This window comes from Tachypleus tridentatus, chromosome 5 (genome assembly GCF_004210375.1).
Source record: "Tachypleus tridentatus isolate NWPU-2018 chromosome 5, ASM421037v1, whole genome shotgun sequence".
Lineage (NCBI taxonomy): Eukaryota > Metazoa > Arthropoda > Merostomata > Xiphosura > Limulidae > Tachypleus > Tachypleus tridentatus.
Genome location: NC_134829.1, coordinates 4,454,954 through 4,476,976, shown reverse-complemented (window position 1 = coordinate 4,476,976; position 22,023 = coordinate 4,454,954). Strand labels below are relative to the sequence as shown.

Below are 22,023 nucleotides of genomic sequence, written 5' to 3'. Positions count from 1 at the left end.
ATCCAGGTATGTTATTGGTGTATATCCTTTCTATAAATCCAAGTTATAATGTATCCAGGTATGTTATTGGTGTATATCCTTTCTATAAAACAGTTATAATGTATCCAGGTATGTTATTGGTGTATATCCTTTCTATAAAACAGTTATAATGTATCCAGGTATGTTATTGGTGTATATTCTTTCTATAAAACAGTTATAATGTATCCAGGTATGTTATTGGTGTATATTCTTTCTATAAAACAGTTATAATGTATCCAGGTATGTTATTGGTGTATATTCTCTCTATAAAACAGTTATAATGTATCCAGGTATGTTATTGGTGTATATCCTTTATATATAAATCCAGTTATAATGTATCCAGGTATGTTATTGGTGTATATTCTTTCTATAAAACAGTTATAATGTATCCAGGTATGTTATTGGTGTATATTCTTTCTATAAAACAGTTATAATGTATCCAGGTATGTTATTGGTGTATATCCTTTCTATAAAACAGTTATAATGTATCCAGGTATGTTATTGGTGCATATCCTTTCTATAAAACAGTTATAATGTATCCAGGTATGTTATTGGTGTATATCCTTTCAGTTATAATGTATCCAGGTATGTTAATATCCTTTCTATAAAACAGTTATAATGTATCCAGGTATGTTATTGGTGTATATCTTTCTATAAAACAGTTATAATGTATCCAGGTATGTTATTGGTGTATATCCTTTCTATAAAACAGTTATAATGTATCCAGGTATGTTATTGGTGTATATCCTTTCTATAAAACAGTTATAATGTATCCAGGTATGTTATTGGTGTATATCCTTTCTATAAAACAGTTATAATGTATCCAGGTATGTTATTGGTGTATATCCTTTCTATAAAACAGTTATAATGTATCCAGGTATGTTATTGGTGTATATCCTTTCTATAAAACAGTTATAATGTATCCAGGTATGTTATTGGTGTATATCCTTTCTATAAAACAGTTATAATGTATCCAGGTATGTTATTGGTGTATATCCTTTCTATAAAACAGTTATAATGTATCCAGGTATGTTATTGGTGTATATTCTTTCTATAAAACAGTTATAATGTATCCAGGTATGTTATTGGTGTATATCCTTTCTATAAAACAGTTATAATGTATCCAGGTATGTTATTGGTGTATATCCTTTCCAGGTATGTTATTGGTGTATATCCTTTATAAAACAGTTATAATGTATCCAGGTATGTTATTGGTGCATATCCTTTCTATAAAACAGTTATAATGTATCCAGGTATGTTATTGGTGTATATCCTTTCTATAAAACAGTTATAATGTATCCAGGTATGTTATTGGTGTATATCCTTTCTATAAAAACAGTTATAATGTATCCAGGTATGTTATTGGTGTATATTCTTTCTATAAAACTGTTATAATGTATCCAGGTATGTTATTGGTGTATATCTTTCTATAAAACAGTTATAATGTATCCAGGTATGTTATTGGTGTATATTCTTTCTATAAAACAGTTATAATGTATCCAGGTATGTTATTGGTGTATATCCTTTCTATAAAACAGTTATAATGTATCCAGGTATGTTATTGGTGCATATCCTTTCTATAAAAAAGTTATAATGTATCCAGGTATGTTATTGGTGTATATCCTTTCTATAAAACAGTTATAATGTATCCAGGTATGTTATTGGTGTATATCCTTTCTATAAAACAGTTATAATGTATCCAGGTATGTTATTGGTGTATATCCTTTCCATAAAACAGTTATAATGTATCCAGGTATGTTATTGGTGCATATCCTTTCTATAAAACAGTTATAATGTATCCAGGTATGTTATTGGTGCATATCCTTTCTATAAAAAAGTTATAATGTATCCAGGTATGTTATTGGTGTATATTCTTTCTATAAAACAGTTATAATGTATCCAGGTATGTTATTGGTGCATATCCTTTCTATAAAACAGTTATAATGTATCCAGGTATGTTATTGGTGTATATCTTTTCTATAAAACAGTTATAATGTATCCAGGTATGTTATTGGTGTATATCCTTTCTATAAACAAGTTATAATGTATCCAGGTATGTTATTGGTGTATATTCTTTCTATAAAACTGTTATATTGTATCCAGGTATGTTATTGGTGTATATAGTTTCGATAAAACAATTATAATGTATCCAGGTATGTTATTGGCGTATATCCTTTCAAAAAACAGTTATAATGTAATCAGGTATGTTATTGGTGCATATCCATTCTATAAAACAGTTATAATGTATCCAGGTATGTTATTGGTGTATATCTTTCTCTAAAACAGTTATAATGTATCCAGGTATGTTATTGGTGTATATCCTTTCTATAAAACAGATATAATGTATCTAGGTATGTTAATGGTGCATATCTTTTCTATAAAAAAAGTTATAATCTTTCCAGGTATGTTATTGGTGTATATCCTTTCTATAAAACAGTTATAATGTATAAAGGTATGTTATTGGTGTATATCCTTTTTAAAAATTATTTATAATGTACCTAGGTATGTTAATGGTGTATATTCTTTCTATATAACAGTTATAATGTATCCAGGTATGTAACTGATGCATATTTTTTCCATTAAAAAAGTTATAATGTATCCAGGTATGTTATTGGTGTATATCCTTTCTATAAAACAATTATAATGTATCCAGGTATGTTATTGGTGTATATCCTTTCTATCAAACAGTAATATTGTATCCAGGTATGTTATTGGTGTATATCCTTTCTATAAAACAGTTATAATGTATTTTGGTATGTAATTGGTGTATATTCTCTCTATAAAACAGTTATAATGTATCCAGGTATATTATTGGTGCATAACCTTTATATAAAATAGTTATAATGTATCCAGGTATGTTATTGGTGTATATTCTTTCTATAAAACAGTTATAATGTATCCTAGTATGTTATTGGTGTATATTCTTTTTATAAAACAGTTATAATGTATCCAGGTATGTTATTGGTGTATATCCTTTCAAAAAACAGTTATAATGTAATCAGGTATATTATTGGTGCATATCCTTTCTATAAAACAGTTATAATGTATCCAGGTATGTTATTGGTGTATATCCTTTCTATAAAACAGTAATAAAGTATCCAGGTATGTTATTGGTGTATATCTGTTCTATAAAACAGTTATCTGTATCCAGGTAAGTTATTGGTGTATATCCTTGCTATTAAACAGTTATAATGTATCCAGGTATGTTATTGGTGTATATCCTTTCTATAAAACAGTTATAATGTAACTAGGTATGTTAGTGGTGCATATCCTATCTATAAAACAGTTATAATGTATCCAGGTATGTTATTGGTGTATATCCTTTTTAAAAATTGTTTATAATGTAACTAGGTATGTTAGTGGTGCATATCCTTTCTATAAAAAAGTTATAATGTATCCAGGTATGTTATTGGTGTATATCCTTTCTATCAAACAGTAATATTGTATCCAGGTATGTTATTGGTGTATATCCTTTCTATAAAACAGTTATAATGTATCCAGATATGTCATTGGTGTATATTCTCTCTGTAGAACAGTTATAATGTATCCCGGTATGTTATTGGTGTATATTCTTTCTATAAAACAGTTTTAATGTATTTTGGTATGTAATTGGTGTATATTCTCTCTATAAAACAGTTATAATGTATCCAGGTATATTATTGGTGCATAACCTTTATATAAAATAGGTATAATGTATCTAGGTATGTTATTGGTGCATATCCTTTCTATAAAACAGTTATAATGTATCCAGGTATGTTATTGGTGTATATCCTTTCTATAAAACAGTAATAATGTATCCAGGTATGTTATTGGTGTATATCTGTTCTATAAAACAGTAATAAAATATCCAGGTATGTTAGTGGTGCATATCTTTTCTATAAAAAAAGTTATAATGTATCCAGGTATGTTATTGGTGAATATCCTTTCTATAAAGCAGTTATAATGTATCCAGGTATGTTACTGGTGCATATAGTTTCTATAAAACAGTTATAATGTATCCAGGTACGTTATTGGTGTATTTCCTTTCTATAAAACAGTTATAATGTATCCAGGTATGTTATTGGTGTATATCCTTTCTATAAAACAGTTATAATGTATCCAGGTATGTTATTGGTGTATATCCTTTCTATAAAACAGTGATAATGTATCCAGGTATGTTATTGGTGTATATTCTTTCTATGTTACAGTTATAATGTATCCAGGTATATTACTGATGCATATCCTTTCCATAAAACAGTTATAATGTATCCAGGTATGTTATTGGTGTATATCGTTTCTGTAAAACAGTTATAATGTATCAAGGTATGTTACTGGTGCATATCCTTTCTTTAAAAAATTTATAATGTATCCAGGTATATTATTGGTGTATATTCTTTCTATAAAACAGTTATAATGTGTCCAGGTATGTTATAGCTGCATATCCTTTCTATAAAACAGTTATAATGTATCCATGTATGTTATTGGTGTATATTCTTTCTATAACAACGGTTATAATGTATCCATGTATGTTATTGGTGTATATCTTTTCTATAAAACAGTTATAATGTATCCAGGTATGTTATTGGTGTATATCCTTTCTATAAAACAGTTATAATGTATCTAGGTATGTTACTGGTGCATATTCTATCTATAAAACAGTTATAATGTATCCAGGTATGTTATTGGTGTATATCCTTTTTAAAAATTGTTTATAATGTATCTAGGTATGTTATTGGTATATATTCTTTCTATATAACAGTTATAATGTATCAAGGTATGTTACTGGTGCATATCCTTTCTATAAAAAAGTTATAATGTATCCAGGTATGTTATTGGTGTATATCCTTTCTATCAAACAGTTATAATGTATCCAGGTATGTTATTGGTGTATATCCTTTCTATAAAACAGTTATAATGTATCCAGATATGTCATTGGTGTATATTCTCTCTGTAGAACAGTTATAATGTATCCCGGTATGTTATTGGTGAATATTCTTTCTATAAAACAGTTATAATGTATTTTGGTATGTAATTGGCGTATATTCTCTCTATAAAACAGTTATAATGTATCCAGGTATATTATTGGTGCATAACCTTTATATAAAATAGTTATAATGTATCCAGGTATGTTATTGGTGTATATTCTTTCTATAAAACAGTTATAATGTATCCAGGTATGTTATTGGTGTATATTCTTTTATAAAACAGTTATAATGTATCCAGGTATGTTATTGGTGTATATCCTTTCTAAAAAACAGTTATAATTTAATCAGGTATGTTATTGGTGCATATCCTTTCTATAAAACAGTTATAATGTATCCAGGTATGTTATTGGTGTATATCCTTTCTATAAAACAGTTATAAAATATCCAGGTATGTTATTGGTGTATATCTGTTCTATAAAACAGTTATCTGTATCCAGGTATGTTATTGGTGCATATCTTTCTATAAAAAAGTTATAATGTATCCAGGTATGTTATTGGTGTATATCCTTTCTATAAAAGCAGTTATAATGTATCCAGGTATGTTACTGGTGCATATAGTTTCTATAAAACAGTTATAATGTATCCAGGTATGTTATTGGTGTATTTCCTTTCTATAAAACAGTTATAATGTATCCAGGTATGTTATTGGTGTATATCCTTTCTATAAAACAGTTATAATGTATCCAGGTATGTTATTGGTGTATATCCTTTCTATAAAACAGTTATAATGTATCCAGGTATGTTATTGGTGTATATCCTTTCTATAAAACAGTTATAATGTATCCAGGTATGTTATTGGTGTATATTCTTTCTATAAAACAGTTATAATGTATCCAGGTATGTTATTGATGCATATCCTTTCCATAAAACAGTTATAATGTATCCAGGTATGTTATTGGTGTATATCCTTTCTATAAAACAGTTATAATGTATCCAGGTATGTTATTGGTGCATATCCTTTCTTTAAAAAAAGTTATAATGTATCCAGGTATGTTATTGGTGTATATTCTTTCTATAAAACAGTTATAATGTATCCAGGTATGTTATTGGTGCATATCCTTTCTATAAAACAGTTATAATGTATCCATGTATGTTATTGGTGTATATTCTTTCTATAAAACAGTTATAATGTATCCAGGTATGTTATTGGTGTATATCTTTCTATAAAACAGTTATAATGTATCCAGGTATGTTATTGGTGTATATCCTTTCTATAAAAAAGTTATAATGTATCCAGGTATGTTATTGGTGTATATCCTTTCTATAAAACAGTTATAATGTATCCAGGTATGTTATTGGTGTATATCCTTTCTATAAAACAGTTATAATGTATCCAGGTATGTTATTGGTGTATATCCTTTCTATCAGTTATAATGTATCCAGGTATGTTAATGGTGTATATCCTTTCTATAAAACAGTTATAATGTATCCAGGTATGTTATTGGTGTATATCCTTTCTATAAAACAGTTATAATGTATCCAGGTATGTTATTGGTGTATATTCTTTCTATAAAACAGTTATAATGTATCCAGGTACGTTATTGGTGTATATCCTTTCTATAAAACAGTTATAATGTATCCAGGTATGTTATTGGTGTATATCCTTTCTATAAAAAAGTTATAATGTATCCAGGTATGTTATTGGTGTATAATCTTTCTATAAAACAGTTATAATGTATCCAGGTATGTTATTGGTGTATATTCTTTCTATAAAACAGTTATAATGTATCCAGGTATGTTATTGGTGTATATCCTTTCTATAAAACAGTTATAATGTATCCAGGTATGTTATTGGTGTATATCCTTTCTATAAAACAGTTATAATGTATCCAGGTATGTTATTGGTGTATATCTTTCTATAAAACAGTTATAATGTATCCAGGTATGTTATTGGTGTATATCCTTTCTATAAAACAGTTATAATGTATCCAGGTATGTTATTGGTGTATATTCTTTCTATAAAACAGTTATAATGTATCCAGGTATGTTATTGGTGTATATCTTTCTATAAAACAGTTATAATGTATCCAGGTATGTTATTGGTGTATATCCTTTCTATAAAACAGTTATAATGTATCCAGGTATGTTATTGGTGTATATTCTTTCTATAAAACAGTTATAATGTATCCAGGTATGTTATTGGTGTATATCCTTTCTATAAAACAGTTATAATGTATCCAGGTATGTTATTGGTGTATATCCTTTCTATAAAACAGTTATAATGTATCCAGGTATGTTATTGGTGCATATCCTTTCTATAAAACAGTTATAATGTATCCAGGTATGTTATTGGTGTATATTCTTTCTATAAAACAGTTATAATGTATCCATATATGTTATTTTTGTATATCTTTTCTATAAAACAGTTATAATGTATCCAGGTATGTTACTGGTGTATATCCTTTCTATAAAACAGTTATAATGTATCCAGGTATGTTATTGGTGTATATTCTTTCTATAAAACAGTTATAATGTATCCAGGTATGTTATTGGTGTATATCTTTCTATAAAACAGTTATAATGTATCCAGGTATGTTATTGGTACATATCCTTTCTATAAAACAGTTATAATGTATCCAGGTATGTTATTGGTGTATATCCTTTCTATAAAACAGTTATAATGTATCCAGGTATGTTATTGGTGTATATTTTTCTATAAAACAGTTATAATGTATCCAGGTATGTTATTGGTGTATATTCTTTCTATAAAACAGTTATAATGTATCAAGGTATGTTACTGGTGCATATCCTTTCTATAAAAAAGTTATAATGTATCCAGGTATGTTATTGGTGTATATCCTTTCTATCAAACAGTTATAATGTATCCAGGTATGTTATTGGTGTATATCCTTTCTATAAAACAGTTATAATGTATCCAGATATGTTATTGGTGTATATTCTCTCTATAGAACAGTTATAATGTATCCCGGTATGTTATTGGTGTATATTCTTTCTATAAAACAGTTATAATGTATTTTGGTATGTAATTGGTGTATATTCTCTCTATAAAACAGTTATAATGTATCCAGGTATATTATTGGTCCATAACCTTTATATAAAAAAAAGTTATAATGTATCCAGGTATGTTATTGGTGTATATTCTTTCTATAAAACAGTTATAATGTATCCTAGTATGTTATTGGTGTATATTCTTTTTATAAAACAGTTATAATGTATCCAGGTATGTTATTGGTGTATATCCTTTCTAAAAAACAGTTATAATGTATCCAGGTATGTTATTGGTGCATATCCTTTCTATAAAACAGTTATAATGTATCCAGGTATGTTATTGGTGTATATCCTTTCTATAAAACAGTAATAAAGTATCCAGGTATGTTATTGGTGTATATCTTTTCTATAAAACAGTTATAATGTATCCAGGTATGTTACTGGTGCATATAGTTTCTATAAAACAGTTATAATGTATCCAGGTACGTTATTGGTGTATTTCCTTTCTATAAAACAGTTATAATGTATCCAGGTATGTTACTGGTGTATATCCTTTCTATAAAACAGTTATAATGTATCCAGGTATGTTATTGGTGTATATCCTTTCTATAAAACAGTTATAATGTATCCAGGTATGTTATTGGTGTATATTCTTTCTATATAACAGTTATAATGTATCCAGGTATATTACTGATGCATATCCTTTCCATAAAACAGTTATAATGTATCCAGGTATGTTATTGGTGTATATCGTTTCTGTAAAACAGTTATAATGTATCAAGGTATGTTACTGGTGCATATCCTTTCTTTAAAAAATTTATAATGTATCCAGGTATATTATTGGTGTATATTCTTTCTATAAAACAGTTATAATGTGTCCAGGTATGTTATAGCTGCATATCCTTTCTATAAAACAGTTATAATGTATCCATGTATGTTATTGGTGTATATTCTTTCTATACAACTGTTATAATGTATCCATGTATGTTATTGGTGTATATCTTTTCTATAAAACAGTTATAATGTATCCTGGTATGTTATTGGTATATATTCTTTCTATATAACAGTTATAATGTATCAAGGTATGTTACTGGTGCATATCCTTTCTATAAAAAAGTTATAATGTATCCAGGTATGTTATTGGTGTATATCCTTTCTATCAAACAGTAATATTGTATCCAGGTATGTTATTGGTGTATATCCTTTCTATAAAACAGTTATAATGTATCCAGATATGTCATTGGTGTATATTCTCTCTGTAGAACAGTTATAATGTATCCCGGTATGTTATTGGTGTATATTCTTTCTATAAAACAGTTATAATGTATTTTGGTATGTAATTGGTGTATATTCTCTCTATAAAACAGTTATAATGTATCCAGGTATATTATTGGTGCATAACCTTTATATAAAATAGGTATAATGTATCCAGGTATGTTATTGGTGTATATTCTTTCTATAAAACAGTTATAATGTATCCTAGTATGTTATTGGTGTATATTCTTTTTATAAAACAGTTATAATGTATCCAGGTATGTTATTGGTGTATATCCTTTCAAAAAACAGTTATAATTTAATCAGGTATGTTATTGGAGCATATCCTTTCTATAAAACAGTTATAATGTATCCAGGTATATTATTGGTCTATATCCTTTCTATAAAACAGTAATAAAATATTCAGGTATGTTATTGGTGTATATCTGTTCTATAAAACAGTTATCTGTATCTAGGTATGTTACTGGTGCATATCTTTTCTATAAAAAAAGTTATAATGTATCCAGGTATGTTATTGGTGAATATCCTTTCTATAAAGCAGTTATAATGTATCCAGGTGTGTGACTGGTGCATATAGTTTCTATAAAACAGTTATAATGTATCCAGGTACGTTATTGGTGTATTTCCTTTCTATAAAACAGTTATAATGTATCCAGGTATGTTACTGGTGTATATCCTTTCTATAAAACAGTTATAATGTATCCAGGAATGTTATTGGTGTATATCCTTTCTATAAAACAGTTATAATGTATCCAGGTATGTTATCGGTGTATATCCTTTCTATAAAACAGTTATAATGTATCCAGGGATGTTATTGGTGTATATTCTTTCTATATAACAGTTATAATGTATCCAGGTATTTTACTGATGCATATCCTTTCCATAAAACAGTTATAATGTATCCAGGTATGTTATTGGTGTATATCGTTTCTGTAAAACAGTTATAATGTATCAAGGTATGTTACTGGTGCATATCCTTTCTTTAAAAAATTTATAATGTATCCAGGTATATTATTGGTGTATATTCTTTCTATAAAACAGTTATAATGTGTCCAGGTATGTTATAGCTGCATATCCTTTCTATAAAACAGTTATAATGTATCCATGTATGTTATTGGTGTATATTCTTTCTATACAACTGTTATAATGTATCCATGTATGTTATTGGTGTATATCTTTTCTATAAAACAGTTATAATGTATCTAGGTTTGTTATTGGTGTATATCCTATCTATAAAAAAGTTATAATGTATCCAGGTATGTTATTGGTGTATTGCTTTTCTATAAAACGGTTATAATGTATCCAGGTATGTTATTGGTGTATATTCTTTCTATAAAACAGTTATAATGTATCCATGTATGTTATTGGTGTATAGCTTTTCTATAAAAGTGTTATAATGTATCCAGGTATGTTACTGGTGCATATCCTTTCTATAAAACGGTTATAATGTATCCAGGTATGTTATTGGTGTATATTCTTTCAATGAAACAGTTATAATCTATCGAGGTGTGTTATTGGTGTATATTCTTTCTATAAAACAGTTATTATGTATCCAGGTATGTTATTGTTGTATATTTTTTTATACAACTGTTATAATGTATCCAGGTATATTATTGGTGTATATCTGCTGTATAAAACAGTTATAATATATCCGATTATGTAACTGGTGCATATCCTTTCTATAAAACAGTTTTAATGTATCCAGGTACGTTATTGGTGTATTTCCTTTCTATAAAACAGTTATAATGTATCCAGGTATGTTACTGGTGTATATCCTTTCTATAAAACAGTTATATTGTATCCAGGAATGTTATTGGTGTATATCCTTTCTATAAAACAGTTATAATGTATCCAGGTATGTTATCGGTGTATATCCTTTCTATAAAACAGTTATAATGTATCCAGGAATGTTATTGGTGTATATCGTTTCTGTAAAACAGTTATAATGTATCAAGGTATGTTACTGGTGCATATCCTTTCTTTAAAAAATTTATAATGTATCCAGGTATATTATTGGTGTATATTCTTTCTATAAAACAGTTATAATGTGTCCAGGTATGTTATAGCTTCATATCCTTTCTATAAAACAGTTATAATGTATCCATGTATGTTATTGGTGTATATTCTTTCTATACAACTGTTATAATGTATCCATGTATGTTATTGGTGTATATCTTTTCTATAAAACAGTTATAATGTATCTAGGTTTGTTATTGGTGTATATCCTATCTATAAAAAAGTTATAATGTATCCAGGTATGTTATTGGTGTATAATCTTTCAATGAAACAGTTATAATCTATCGAGGTGTGTTATTGGTGTATATTCTTTCTATAAAACAGTTATAATGTATCCAGGTATGTTATTGTTGTATATTCTTTCTATACAACTGTTATAATGTATCCAGGTATATTATTGGTGTATATCTGCTGTATAAAACAGTTATAATGTATCCGATTATGTTACTGGTGCATATCCTTTCTATAAAACAGTTATATTGTATCTAGGTATGTAATTGGTGTATATTCTTTCTATACAACTGTTATAATGTATCCATGTATGTTATTGGTGTATATCTTTTCTATAAAACAGTTATAATGTATCTAAGTTTGTTATTGGTGTATATCCTTTCTATAAAAAAGTTATAATGTATCCAGGTATGTTATTGGTGAAAATTCTTTCTATAAAATTGTTATAATGTATCCAGGTATGTTATTGGCGTATATACTTTCGATAAAACAATTATAATGTATCCTGGTGTGTCATTGGTGTATATCCTTTCTATAAACAGTTATAATGTATCCAGGTATGTTATTGGTGTATATCCTTTCTATAAAACAGTTATAATGTATCCAAGTATGTTATTGGTGTATATTCTTTCTATAAAACAATTATAATGTATCCATATATGTTATTTTTTGTATAGCTTTTCTATAAATGTGTTATAATGTATCCAGGTATGTTACTGGTGCATATCCTTTCTATAAAACGGTTATAATGTATCCATGTATGTTATTGGTGTATATTCTTTCTATAAAACAGTTATAATATATTGAGGTGTGTTATTGGTGTATATTCTTTCTATAAAACAGTAATAATGTATTCAGGTATGTTATTGGTGTATATCTGCTCTATAAAACAGTTATAATGTATCCGATTATGTTATTGGTACATATACTCTCTATAAAACAGTTATGATGTATCCAGTTATGTTGTTGGTGTATATCCTTTTTATAAAACAGTTATAATGTTTCCAGGCATGTTATTGGTGTATATTTTTTCTATAAAACAGTTATTATGTATCCAGGTATGTTATTGTTGTATATTCTTTCTATATAACAGTTATAATGTATCAAGGTATGTTACTGGTGCATATCCTTTCTATAAAAAAGTTATAATGTATCCAGGTATGTTATTGGTGTATATCCTTTCTATCAAACAGTAATATTGTATCCAGGTATGTTATTGGTGTATATCCTTTCTATAAAACAGTTATAATGTATCCAGATATGTCATTGGTGTATATTCTCTCTGTAGAACAGTTATAATGTATCCCGGTATGTTATTGGTGTATATTCTTTGTATAAAACAGTTATAATGTATTTTGGTATGTAATTGGTGTATATTCTCTCTATAAAACAGTTATAATGTATCCAGGTATATTATTGGTCCATAACCTTTATATAAAAAAAGGAATAATGTATCCAGGTATGTTAGTGGTGTATATTCTTTCTATAAAACAGTTATAATGTATCCTAGTATGTTATTGGTGTATATTCTTTTTATAAAACAGTTATAATGTATCCAGGTATGTTATTGGTGTATATCCTTTCAAAAAACAGTTATAATTTAATCAGGTATGTTATTGGTGCATATCCTTTCTATAAAACAGTTATAATGTATCCAGGTATGTTATTGGTGTATATCCTTTCTATAAAACAGTAATAAAATATCCAGGTATGTTATTGGTGTATATCTGTTCTATAAAACAGTTATCTGTATCTAGGTATGTTACTGGTGCATATAGTTTCTATAAAACAGTTATAATGTATCCAGGTACGTTATTGGTGTATTTCCTTTCTATAAAACAGTTATAATGTATCCAGGAATGTTACTGGTGTATATCCTTTCTATAAAACAGTTATAATGTATCCAGGAATGTTATTGGTGTATATCCTTTCTATAAAACAGTTATAATGTATCCATGTATGTTATTGGTGTATATTCTTTCTATATAACAGTTATAATGTATCCAGGTATATTACTGATGCATATCCTTTCCATAAAACAGTTATAATGTATCCAGGTATGTTATTGGTGTATATCGTTTCTGTAAAACAGTTATAATGTATCAAGGTATGTTACTGGTGCATATCCTTTCTTTAAAAAATTTATAATGTATCCAGGTATATTATTGGTGTATATTCTTTCTATAAAACAGTTATAATGTGTCCAGGTATGTTATAGCTGCATATCCTTTCTATAAAACAGTTATAATGTATCCATGTATGTTATTGGTGTATATTCTTTCTATACAACTGTTATAATGTATCCATGTATGTTATTGGTGTATATCTTTTCTATAAAACAGTTATAATGTATCCATGTATGTTATTGGTGTATAGCTTTTCTATAAAAGTGTTATAATGTATCCAGGTATGTTATTGGTGTATATTCTTTGTATAAAACAGTTATAATGTATTTTGGTATGTAATTGGTGTATATTCTCTCTATAAAACAGTTATAATGTATCCAGGTATATTATTGGTCCATAACCTTTATATAAAAAAAGGAATAATGTATCCAGGTATGTTAGTGGTGTATATTCCTTTTATAAAACAGTTATAATGTATCCTAGTATGTTATTGGTGTATATCCATTCTATAAAAAAGTTATAATGTATCCAGGTATGTTATTGGTGTATATTCTTTCTATAAAACAGTTATAATGTATCCATGTATGTTATTGGTGTATAGCTTTTCTATAAAAGTGTTATAATGTATCCAGGTATGTTACTGGTGCATATCCTTTCTATAAAACGGTTATAATGTATCCAGGTATGTTATTGGTGTATATTCTTTCAATGAAACAGTTATAATCTATCGAGGTGTGTTATTGGTGTATATTCTTTCTATAAAACAGTTATTATGTATCCAGGTATGTTATTGTTGTATATTCTTTCTATACAACTGTTATAATGTATCCAGGTATATTATTGGTGTATATCTGCTGTATAAAACAGTTAAAATATATCCGATTATGTTACTGGTGCATATCCTTTCTATAAAATAGTTTTAATGTATCCAGGTATGTTATTGGTGTATATCCTTTCTATAAAAAAGTTATATTGTATCTAGGTATGTAATTGGTGTATATTCTTTCTATACAACTGTTATAATGTATCCATGTATGTTATTGGTGTATATCTTTTCTATAAAACAGTTATAATGTATCTAAGTTTGTTATTGGTGTATATCCTTTCTATAAAACTGTTATAATGTATCCAGGTATGTTATTGGTGTATATTTTTTTATAAAACAGTTATAATATATCCAGGTGTGTTATTCCTGTATATCCTTTTTTATAAAGCAGTTATAATGTATCCAGGTATGTTATTGGTGTATATCTTTTCTATAAAACAGTTATAATATATCCATGTATGTTATTGGCGTATATATTTTCGATAAAACAATTATAATGTATCCTGGTGTGTCATTGGTGTATATCCTTTCTATAAACAGTTATAATGTATCCAGGTATGTTATTGGTGCATATCCTTTCTATAAAACAGTTATAATGTATCCAAGTATGTTATTGGTGTATATTCTTTCTATAAAACAATTATAATGTATCCATATATGTTATTTTTTGTATAGCTTTTCTATAAATGTGTTATAATGTATCCAGGTATGTTACTGGTGTATATCCTTTCTATAAAAAAGTTATAATGTATCCAGGTATGTTATTGGTGTATATTCTTTCTATAAAACTGTTATAATGTATCCAGGTATGTTATTGGTGTATATTTTTTTATAAAACAGTTATAATATATCCAGGTGTGTTATTCCTGTATATCCTTTTTTATAAAGCAGTTATAATGTATCCAGGTATGTTATTGGTGCATATCCTTTCTATAAAACAGTTATAATGTATCCAAGTATGTTATTGGTGTATATTCTTTCTATAAAACAATTATAATGTATCCATATATGTTATTTTTTGTATAGCTTTTCTATAAATGTGTTATAATGTATCCAGGTATGTTACTGGTGTATATCCTTTCTATAAAAAAGTTATAATGTATCCAGGTATGTTATTGGTGTATATTCTTTCTATAAAACTGTTATAATGTATCCAGGTATGTTATTGGTGTATATTTTTTTATAAAACAGTTATAATATATCCAGGTGTGTTATTCCTGTATATCCTTTTTTATAAAGCAGTTATAATGTATCCAGGTATGTTATTGGTGTATATCTTTTCTATAAAACAGTTATAATATATCCATGTATGTTATTAGTGTATATCTTTTCTATAAAAGTGTTATAATGTATCCAGGTATGTTATTGGTGTATATCCTTTCTATAAAAAAGTTATATTGTATCTAGGTATGTAATTGGTGTATATTCTTTCTATACAACTGTTATAATGTATCCATGTATGTTATTTGTGTATATCTTTTCTATAAAACAGTTATAATGTATCTAGGTTTGTTATTGGTGTATATCCTTTCTATAAAACAGTTATAATGTACCCAGGTATGTTATTGGTGTATATACTTTCGATAAAACAGTTATAATGTATCCTGGTATGTTATTGGTGTATATCCTATTTATAAAATAATAATAATGTATCCAGGTATGATACTGGTGCATTTCCTATCTATAAAACAGTTATAATGTATCCAAGTATTTTGCTGGGGCATATCCTTTCTATAAAGCAGTTATAAATTATTCGAGTATGTTATTGGTGTATATTCTTTCTATAAAACAGTTATAATGTGTCCAGGTATATTATTGGTTCTGTTCCTTACTTCAAGGAATAATTAAAGGTTTTCTGCTTTAGTCTACAGAATTAGTTAGACTTTTCAATATGTACGTGTTGTCAGTGATTTTAATAACTCTGAACTTAACGTTCTTTATACAATTGATAACAAAGGTTGGAGTTACCAGATAATTTGAAATATGATCAGAGAGTCAGTGATGCGTGTGTCATAAGTTACTTCATTCTCTGGAGTTTTTTGTCTTGAATTTAATGGAGAAAGCGGTCACGTGGAAAAAAGAAACTGTCAAATGAAATAGATGACCTGATATGTTTTCCGCGTGAGTAACAACAAATAGAAAGGAGGGAAGACTGACCTGCTCTGTTATCCGCGTGAGTAACAACAAAGGAGAGAAGACTTTTAGAAGAAAATAATTGTTGCTCTAGCAGAGTGCACTTGTAAGCGTTTTGATAACCACCTGCACTGCTCGAAATACTAAAACGTTATGGTAAACTTGGAATAAAGAACGAAACAATAAACAAGTAAAATCGATAGAGGACTTGAAATAATAAACTAAACTGAATCGGATGTAATCGTTTACATAAAAATGGAAAAATTCACGTAATTTATATCTTGACTTAATTTCGAACTGTTTCGTTGTCAGTCCCAAGATGCCCATCGTATACAGATATAGTTACTTATTGTTGTCCATTTCTCATAATTTCAAGGCCCGGCATGGCCAGGTGGATTAAGAGGTTAGACTTCGCAATCTGAAGGTCGTGGGTTCGAATCCCTATCGCAACTAACATGCTCGCCCTTTCAGCCGTGGGAACGTTATAATATGACGGACAATCCCACTATTCGTTGGTAAAAGAGTGACCCAATAGTTGGCGGTGGGTGATGATGACTAGCTGCATTCCCTCTAGTCTTACACTGCTAAATTAGGGACGGCTAGCGCACATGGCCCTCGAGTAGCTTTGCGCGAAGTTCAAACAAACAAACTTACAATTTCGTAATTCGTAACATCTGTTGGCTATCTGGTTGCAGAATAAATAACCTCGTGGGTGACGTCACATAACTTACGTAGCGCCCCATGTGACAAGCTCTGGTCATGACACTGTATATGTGCGTTGTTATTTTCACCAGTATGTGAGTTGCCGCTTGGCAATTGTAAGTAACATTACTTTACAATTAACCCGCATATATAGTTAGTGAACAAACATGTTAACGTGTATAGGTATAAACTACAGTAACAGGATGGAAATCGAACTTTGACACCCTAGCGGTACACTTATTTTTCATGGCTAGTTTTAAAATGTAGTACTCTTTTTCTAATAGCTTAACATATAGTTTTTTTAAATATAAGACTGAATATTTTACTGCTAGTTCATTACCTGTCATATGACTGTAAGTGTTGATCCATTTCTTATGTTTAAAATTAAATCTAAATAAATGTTTCATGAACTTGTTGCCTTCAAGTTTTGTTTTAGTAATAATATATGAATGGAAAATGGCTGCCATATTTTTAGTATTTAACGAAAAAAAAACATTATTTTGTGTGGATCTTCTACAAATTGCTATTTATTACAATTTTGAACATTACAATTTTTAAATAATTTTTTGAAACTCTCACTGAAGATCACAAACAGCGATACTTAATATATTGTATCGCCATCTATTGAGTGGTAAATATATTAAAGTTGTTTTAAACGCACGTGCGAAGTGCTGTTGATTAGGTGGTATATGTATCCCTGATTTAATCTACATTGTTTATTGTTTGATACAGACAAAAACACACAAACATATGTATCTTAGAAATGGAATCAATACATACAGAAAAACAAGGCTGATTCGTTTCAAATACACTAAAACGGAGTTCATAATACTTTATAAGAAGGATTTTTTTAACGTTATGTGAGTGTTTTCTTATAGCAAAGCCACATGGGGCTATCTTCTGAGCCCACCGAGGGGAATCAAACCCCTGATTTAGCGTTATAAATCCGTAGACTTACCGCTGTACTAGCGTGATGCGTTTTTTAATGTTAATATTGTAGCATGTCACTACAAACGCAAGCCATTGAGCTAAGGGTGACATGTTAAATAATTTGTATTTCGCTTACGGCAGCTTCTTGGCCACTGGGCAGTCCTATACAGTTTCCGAATAAAAACATTCATACAACAAGATCTTTTATCAACAACGAGATTATTAAGAGATGTAAAATAAACGGACTCGATACTTTAAAAAAAAGGAAGCTTCCATTTTACTTGACGTAAAGGGAAGAACTCGCGCATCGGAGAAGTCAGCAAGTTGATGGGCTCCAAAGCTAAGACAGAGCAAAACGTTCGTTCACAGTGAAGATGTTGGTTGCGAAAGAGAACCGTATAACCCAAAGATTCACTGTGGTAGGGTTAACAAAAATAACTAACGAATTAAATTACGAAGGAATATATTGTGAAATGTTAAAACAAAACGTATTAGAAACAATTATGAGTCAGGCTTATCGTCGATTTACAACATAGAAATAGGGTGGAAAGTGGAAAATATGTGACTACAAATAATTATTGTTTTATGACGTTCGATGTTATATTACATATGAAGATCAGGTATAATAATATTTTGGTTACAAGTGACAGAAAAACAACAACAAATTTTAAAAGATCGCAACAAGAAATAGCTATTGTGAATTGGGTACCCGAGTTACTTGGAGATACCAATTAAATGTGGAAAAAATGTTTAAATATATTTTTTTTAAATATTCAAGATCAAAATATTTTGACTTGTATGACAGGAGATTTGAAAAACTATAGAAAATGAAGGAAGTTGGTGAAACAGAATATCGAGACATGATAAAGAATGTACAAAACAAGGTTGGTTGAAAATGTAAAAATTAACAGTAACAGTTTTATTAAATACAATAAGAGTAAACAAATATATCGGAATGGTGGTATGACCTTTGAGGAAGATAAAGGAAATCTCATATCTGATGGTTATGAAGAGGCTAGGTTGTAAAATTATGGTTATTTTTTAATTTTTTGAACGAAGATTTAAGCAGTATCTCACGTCTTAACAAATGGTGAATGGGAAAAGACACCGAAGAATATGACTGCATACATTTCGTGCTGAGTAAGAAAAAAATGGGATGTTAAACAACCATAAGGCTTCTACAATAAATAATATTTCTCCAAGGGTTATGAAGAGGTTATGAATTGGATTGTAAGCAATTTGCTATTATTTTTGTAAGTCCTTGAAAGAAGGATTGAAAGTTAGTTAATGTAATTCTTATTTTCAGGAGAGGTAATAAAAATTGTCCCAGTAATTATTGACCTGTTAGTCTTACATCACTTGTATAAAAGCTATGGAAAGTTTAATATCATACTTTGCAAAGTCATTTAACAAAATTTAGAATTTTATTGGATAATCACTATATTTCACTAGGGAAAATTCTTGTGTCATAAATCTTACTTCTTCTGCAGATTACAGTAAGGGTGTAGATTTGGTGTGTTTTTTAACTTTCAGAAAACTTTGACAAGATGACGCATAAAAGGTTTTTAAAAATTATTTCCGTAGGTATGAAGGATACATTAGGTAATTCAGTTTAATGAAACTGGGTTAATGTCTCAAGTGGGGTTCCTCTTGACTCAGTCTTAGAACTTTTAATGACAGATAAAGGAATAGTCAATGCATTACTTAAATTTTCTGGTGATAAGATATTGGGTGTTGCTAGCTGTAAAGAGAATGTTGCTGATTTACAAAAGGATTTAGATCATTTAGTGAGTTGAGCAAATAAATGGAAGATGAGCATTAATTATATTAAATTAATAATGTTTCGTATGGGTTAGCATAATTTCAGTTGTAAGTATAATTTGGATGTGAATTATCTTAAGAGTGTCCGAAAAGAAAAGGATGTTGATGTGATGATTGATCAGTCTCCAAACCCATCCAAGCAGTTTGTTGTCACTAGTGGTAGGCTAAATAGGAGTTTAGGTTGTAAAGATGGAAACATTGAATTCATGTCTAAAGGGGCTATGATTTCATCGTATATGTCAAAGGTTATATCACGTTTGGAATACTCTGCTCAGTTTTGGGGCTGTTTACCTTAGGAAGGGAAATCATGAATTGTGGGAAATGGTTTAGAGAAGGGTCACTAGAATACTCCCTTTGGATGAAGGGTTTGTCACAAGATGTCTGAAATTGTGTTCTCTTGAAGAAGGGATCACTGAGGTGTTTAAGACTGTAACTGTAATTGACGTGTTCGGTATCATAGTAGGATTAGGGAACACAAATATTGCTTTCGATAAGGCAGGAGTTATTTTCAGTTAAGATGTATTTTTCCAACAGGATGATTGGCCTGTGGAATTGGTCGCCTTTTGATATTGTGAAGTCACGAAATTTAAAAGAAAGAGAAAAATCTTTATATATATATGAACGATAAGGTCTGCCTTTAAGATATTTTAAAATTTATTAAATTAAGAGTTTTATTGTAGTATTGGGAGAGCCAAGATGGACCAAGATGGACCATGTTGTTTATAAACATTTTCTTATATTAATATAAGGAAATTGTATTAAAAATGAATAAGAAACGGATTTTCATTTCTCCATTGTTAACGTTTCGTAAATTAACTAATTGAGATTTTTCACAGATATTAAACAAATAGTGTAAATATTTGATAATCAAAATAAATAAAGTGTAGAAGGATATAATATAAAATATACTAAATATTGCTCCTGTATCTGAAATTGTAACCGAGTTCGAGCACTTTGAAAACTGAATCTATATGTATGAAAGTTATTCCATCTGACGTGAAATTAATTTTCACCATCAAACCCTCGGAGTGTTAGGAACACTAGCTGTTTGTGAAACCCCTTGTCCATTAATAGAAAAAAACCTCAAACTTTTCAAGATATAATATCTTACTCAAGAGAAGTGTTATTTATTTTTTTATCACATGGTTACTAAGATGTACAAATATTGCGTTAAATCATTTAAAAAATACGTGTTACAGTTATACTGCATATTTAAAATGTATACATTCATATTACACTACAGTTATAAATATGTTAATGTGTGTTTTAAAAACCTTTTTTAATGTTAGTAGTTAAGCTTCATGCTTAATTTAAAGGAAGTTGAGTTGTTTTTTTTTCGATTATATAAAAATAATAAGCTCTTTCAAAAGATGGCTTAGCCAACTAACAAAACACGGTTAGTACTAGAGTCAAAGAAAAGGTTAGCTAATCTTCCGGAGAAAAATAAGACAAATCGACTTCGGTCTGTATTAAAATACATGTAGTCATAGCGGATTATTTACACAATTTTCCAGACTTAGAAATTAATATACAAATAAATATCTAATTTTAATGTTAAATAATAATTTCATAGTTAAAAGATTACTTTCGAGCCACCAGTGAGGATCGAACTCACGACCCCTGGTTTACAAGACCAGTGCTCTAACCACTGAGCTATGGTGGCTTGTATAAAATTTCTTAATATATTTAATTGAATAGTAAATATAACATCTCTAATATCAATGTTATATTTTATAATAGGTACTTTACTTTTACATTAAATTATGTAATATTCATCCATTACTGTTATCCGTAACTAAAATAATACCAAATTAATTTAATTATACGTATCATTCTAAATCAGTCCATGTAACTGTTTTTATTAAAATGAACGTAATAGTAGCTAAACATAGACCAAGGAATGTATTAACTAAAAGTTACACACATAGAACAGGTTGTAGCTTCTGTTACAGAACATCCCGGCTGAAAGTCTGGTGAAAGATGTTTTGTAAAGTCATTTAAGAAATTTAAAGGTTTTGTACAACAGAAGCAT

At 28.5% G+C, this 22,023-nt stretch overlaps 1 non-coding gene across 1 annotated transcript; it reads right to left on the bottom strand.

Annotated features, from left to right (window-relative positions):
- Window positions 1–21,581: 21,581 nt before the first annotated feature.
- Window positions 21,582–21,654, bottom strand: TRNAT-UGU (transfer RNA threonine (anticodon UGU)). The gene has a single exon. It is a non-coding gene; the product is annotated as a tRNA-Thr (tRNA).
- Between the last annotated feature and the right edge of the window lie 369 nt (window positions 21,655–22,023).